At 45.8% G+C, this 5528-nt stretch overlaps 1 long non-coding RNA gene across 2 annotated transcripts in view; it reads right to left on the bottom strand.

Annotated features, from left to right (window-relative positions):
- The window catches only part of LOC102551987 (uncharacterized), a 10566-nt gene extending 6339 nt beyond the window's left edge, over positions 1-4227 (bottom strand). Inside the window, exons 1-2 of one of the 2 annotated variants that reach the window (XR_015649249.1) lie at positions 3364-4227; positions 1-47 (exon numbers count right to left, since the gene is read on the bottom strand). The exon at positions 1-47 is cut by the window's left edge and continues 51 nt beyond it. This is a non-coding gene — a long non-coding RNA (uncharacterized LOC102551987). The remainder of the gene's footprint in view (positions 48-3363) is intronic. The other variant, XR_015649250.1, reaches the window with a different exon arrangement.
- Between the last annotated feature and the right edge of the window lie 1301 nt (positions 4228-5528).

The raw sequence follows: 5528 nt of genomic DNA, 5'->3' as shown, positions 1-5528 counted from the left end.
TCCCCAGATTCAGAACAGACCGTCCTCAGTGAGGAATCAGCGGAAGCCTGCATTTGGAGATGGAGATGACATAAAGTTTCAGTGTTCAGACTGACCCGGGAATAGCCAGTCCTGTCCCCAGAGCCCAGATAAATAATGTTCACTGTGTAAGTTAAGCCGGGTTCTTTTGTCCAACCCTTTGCCTGCTCCTAGAATGATGACACTGAGACTAAGTAGTTATTATTAAAGGCCTGGGCCGTAAGCTTTGGCTCATCCCCTGACTAGCTTGTAAGTTATTTAACCCGTTTAAACTATTATATGTCTACCATGAGGTTGTTACCTCTCCTTCAGTCATGAACTGCTTCTTCGTTTTTGTCTCCCTCAGCGTCTCCCTGAGTTTACCTACCTACTAGCTTATATCCGTCTCCTCGGTCTATCTCCTCCTCGCCCGGCTCATCTCGCTTTTATACCCTTACTATTTCCCAGAATCCTCTCTTCCTGCCAGAGTCCCACCTCCTATTTCCTGCCTCAGCTCATTGGTCCTCGACTTACAGGTCTCAAATCCCCGCGGTGCAAAAAGCTGCCCCCGCCACACTGCACTGGCCTCCCGTGTGCATGTGAACACACACTTGTGCGCACTTGCACACATACCCAAGCTGGCACAGGCGTGTGTGTGTGTGTGTGTGTGTGTGTGTGTGTGTGTCTGTCTGTCTGTCTGTCTGTCTGTCTGTCTGTCTGTCCCCAGAGCACTTTCGGTGAGTGCTGTGCCACCAGTGAGCAGTGGGGCAAACGGGGCTGAACAAGTTCTTCCTTGGGGTCCTCAGACGCAAGACCTTTAGGCAGAGTGTTTATGAGATGCCATCCTCCTGAGACTCACTTGAAGAACACCCAGGCCATTCCGGAAGACAGGAACACTGCCCACACTGGGCAGATCCAAATCTAAGGACTAGGAATTGTTCTTGTCCCCCTGCAGGACACTAGAAAAGTGGTGACAAGTGTTGATACTCTATACTGTTTGTCCAGTGCCTTGGCACACTGTTCCTGGGGTTCAGAAAAAGACACCTCTGAAGTGACACAGAAATATTCTAAGAATATGTTTTCATTTTAATCCCAGAATTAAATTAATTAATTAATTGTTCTGGTTAGTTGGGTAATTACATAAAATAAGTTGATAAATATAATTAATTAATTAAAATTAATTAAGTTAATTTAATCCCCAAATCCATAACTGACTATGATTTGCCCTGTGCTCTAGCCGAGGCGAGGTTTTGTCAGCTGCAGATAGTTTCTGTGAGTGTGTGAGGTTTGGAATTCTGGGAATTTTCAGAGAGTACAGAAATTCTGGGGTCCTGAGAGGCAGGGTTGGTGGTCATTTGGGGGCAGGGTTGGTTGAGGTTTGTTAAGTAGCCGTGTTCAAAGAAGAAACATAAGGAAAGAAATTAAGAATCTGGGACCTCTCTCTCTCTCTCTCTCTCTCTCTCTCTCTCTCTCTCTCTCTCTCTCTCTGTCTTTCCCTCTCCCCTCCCCTTATTTCTCTTTTCTGTAGTGATAGTGGGGGGGGGTAGAGAATAAAGGGTAGGAAAGAAAAACAAACAGAGTAACAAAGACCAGCTATACCCACCATGTTTGCTGAACTGAATAAGCAGCCTGAGATCACTCTACCTCCAGCTGTGCCAGCTGTCACCCTTACTCCTGCACCACTGTGCTGGAGGGCTCCCCTCAGGTGTCCCCCTCACACACACCTAAAGACTGTTTCTTGGAAGATCAGCTCTTCAAAATAAATCTAAAAGTGACAGGGTACCCCATGGGACCTCGACCCCTCTGCTGCTAATTTGTCAACCCTAAAATCATTCCCATTTCCTCTCTAGCTGGAATCATGGTTCCCTTCTCCCCTGGGAAGGGGGTTCTCTTGGTGCTGGCTATCTGAGCCTTCTTATATTTTACTTACTTTGCGTGACTGCCATGCACCTGCATGTTAATATAACTATTTTCCTCTTGTCTGTTGGTTTATTTTTGACAGACTCGATTATCAAGCTTCACGGAGGAGGGAAAGTCCCCTCCCCCTCACTGCTAGCTCCTGCTCCATGCATTAGACCATGCAAGGCCTAACATGTCATCACATGCTCTCCTTGTCCAGGGTCTCATTATTCCTTTCACGCTGTTGAGAAAAGTGGTGTTGGGCTTGAACTGACATGTTGAGTTATTTCATTTTCACTCTAACGACACGAGATACAGTCAAGGGCTGGAGAGGTGGCTCAGAGATGAGGTATCTGAGGAAGACTGAGTTCCCATACATTTTATCACAGTATATCATTACAATTAGTGCATTTCACTATTGCTTACTGTTGCTAATCTCTTAACCTGCCTAATTTATTAATTAAATTAATTTATTAATTAAATGCTACCATGCATGTGTATGAATCAGAGTAATGTACCATACATAGGGTTGGGATTGCCTGAGACTTTAAGCACAGGGGGCAGAGGACTGGCTTGGCACCCCTCTGGCGTCCCTCTGGATGGGTGGCTTCTGTGTCACTGTCAGTAGAATTCAGTTGGCAAAACTAATGTGAGGGCGCTGGGATGTGTCTGGAACCCTTGTCTCTCTCCATCTAATGCAGCACAGGTGACACATCCCGTTACTCATAATGCAGCTTCCAAACTGCCAGGTTCCTATTGGAGCAGGGAGCCCACACTTTCCTGAGTCTCCTAAGATTAAACTGTAGTATTTAGCACCACTGTGGCTGAGAACATAAACACAGATGTATGAGCAGAACTATAGCACAGCGTGTTATTAGGAACTAGTCAACATCACAGTCCTGAATCCGCATATTTATTAGATGGCCACCAAACCTCAAATAATACTCAGATTCTCCCAAATTTATTACAGTATTCAGCTAGACAAATATTCTAACCACTTAGAGGCTTTAAAATATACCTACTTTAAAATAGGTACTTTTCATTCCTTCCTGCTTGAAAATATACCTATCTGACCTCTTTGTGGCCTCCTCAGAAATGTCCATTGCAGTTCTGCAAGTGGCCACCAGAGGGAAGCAGAGTTCCACCGTGAGAAAGGTGTGTGCGCATGGCTCTCCACTATTGGCAGAGGACGGCGTCTGCTTCCCAGCACAACTGACCCTGGGTCTTGAGATGAAACAGGCCAAGCAAGCCAAGCAATGCCCGTGGTGGATGGAAGTTACTAGAAACTCATCTAAATAAGAGAAGTTTTCCTCTTGTGTTCATTGAACGAACTTTGAGTGCCTGCCTTGTGCAAGAAAAAGACTAACGGTGTATTCCCAAGGCTGGGGTTGCCCACAGAATTCTCTTTGGAGTCTCTGTTTCCTCATAAGCACACATTATTCTCTCAAAAACAAAGTGATCACATACCTCTAAAATCCAGGCACCTTACCAGATCTGAAGCTGCAGAGAGGAATCCACACAGCCAGTACCCTTGTAAAAACTTGACATGCTATGCACTGGAGGCTGGTGTATCTTGCATAAATAATGTCAGCGGACTGTCAGGAAGCTCCAGCAGGACCGAGAGGAAGGGGTGTCCCAGATCACTTGTTAAGCCTGTTGTATCTTTGTCTAGTAGTTAGGGGGAAAGGGCAAAAATCACACCAGCAAAGAATGCTGGAAAGTAGTGTCTCTGGATACCAAAGCCAGAGGTTGTAAATCAGATGCAGGGATAACCAAAGATGGGTATGGGCTTCTACCGAGAGACAGGCAGGCACAGAGCAGAACACAGATGAGCCAGTCCTCCAGGGCCACATGGCACAGTGCTACAGACCGTGGGGCTAAAACATCAAAGTTCGTCTTCTCACAGCTCTGAGTCAGAAATCCAAAGTTAAGGGGTTGGCTGTGAGATTTCTTCTGAGAACTTCGCTCTTTGGCTTGTAGAAGGTGACATTCCTGCATCTGCCTTCATGTCTCTGTCCTGGTTTATTCTTCCAAGAACAACAGTCATGTTAGATGAGGACTTGTCATGTGGCTGCATTTGGTTTTAATGTCCTGAAAACTCTGATAAACCTTATGTTGGATGTCCACACTCCACTAGAATATACCTCCTCTCCCAACCTCCACCAACACAAAGGCCAACTTTAACCTTGGATGAGAATTCCTTTGTCCTCCCTGCATTCCCATTGCACCTTCCAGAATATTGTCTTACGGCTGAACTTTTGCCTGCTTTGTGGGTTCTTCTTTCTCCTGCCCTTCTCCTCCCATCTTCTTCCACCCTTTCAACCACTAACACTAGGTAGGAGACAAAACAGAGAGGGAAGGATGAAGATATCTTTTTCCTGCCGATTAGGAACATTGAGTTCCTTGAAGCAAATTGTACAAACCACCAGCTGGCCAAACACCCCCTTCTAATCAAGGTGCTAGCATTTAAATATCCTCTGAAAAGTCCCAAGAATTCCAGACGTCACATACTCGCAGAAACTGTATGTAGCTGGCAATACCACGCCCCTGCTGGAGCACGAGGCAAATCACAGTCACCTGCTGTGAAGCAGTCTCCTATCCCTCACCTGAGATTAAAACAAAAACATATTTGCATGATATTTCTGTTTTTTAGAGAAACCAAAATTCTCAATCCATTGTCTCCCTGTCTTGTTAATGGTGACACATGGGTGAGTTATTGTAACTGTTTCTTATAAAGTTGTCTTTCTTTTTTTCTTTCTTCTTTTCTTTCCCTTTCTTTCCTTCACAACCTCACAGGAGATTGCAAACAAGCTAGTGTGTGTTAGCCAGCCAGCCATTGTCAAGGAGTCTATGCCATGACCAGCAAACTCACCTAGCTTGACTCCTCTGGCTGAGTGGTCTTGGGCTAACCTCTCTGCTTTGGTTTTATCGTGGATCACGTGAGAATAAGAACAATACTGAACTAATGGGGTCCTGTAAGAAAATAAGTTGGCACATGTGCATGTCCCTGGGAAAGTGTCTGACACTTGGTAAGTATCAACACTACTCTTTCTGAAGGCAGATTTCTAGGGACTGGCCATTAGGTGCTGTAATTACTGACTCTAGCCAGCAGGAGGCGTATGGTGCACGTAGAGCATAATCAAATCTCTTAGAGCTGGAGGCCAGTGCGGAGGAGATAGGAACAGAATAAACATCAAGAAAAACCTGGAAATATAACTTGCACCTTAAGGCCCTCTGCAAGAGGGCGTTTGTCAAGTTCTCTACCCACTACTGTTCAGAAAGAACAAAGATAGGTGAAGGATTGGGGCAGGGAGGGATTCGAAGTTACATCCACATTGGGGGATCCCTCCTGATGTAGAATCTGGTCCTCATGCTGCCACTTTCCTATCCGTTTGTTTCTCCAGTCTGGGGCTGGAACTCAAACATCTGGTCTATTCCCAGCCTCCCGACCTGACCGCTGTTTCTAATGGGCCTCCTTCAAGAAGCCTCTCTGGAGCTCTCTAGACCACTTAGCCTCTCTCAGGGGCCTCTTTACCATCGAGCACCTTCTCCAGCACTGCCTCTCCATAAGGCCCACACAGTACTGTGAGCGATGAGGGAACTCTAAGTTGTTAAATCATCATCATCACCAG

Source organism: Rattus norvegicus, chromosome 1, assembly GCF_021556685.1.
Source record: "Rattus norvegicus strain SHRSP/BbbUtx chromosome 1, alternate assembly SHRSP_T2T, whole genome shotgun sequence".
Classification (NCBI taxonomy): Eukaryota; Metazoa; Chordata; class Mammalia; order Rodentia; family Muridae; genus Rattus; species Rattus norvegicus.
The sequence above is the reverse complement of the archived record's forward strand: the minus strand, read 5'-3'. Positions and strand labels throughout refer to the sequence as shown.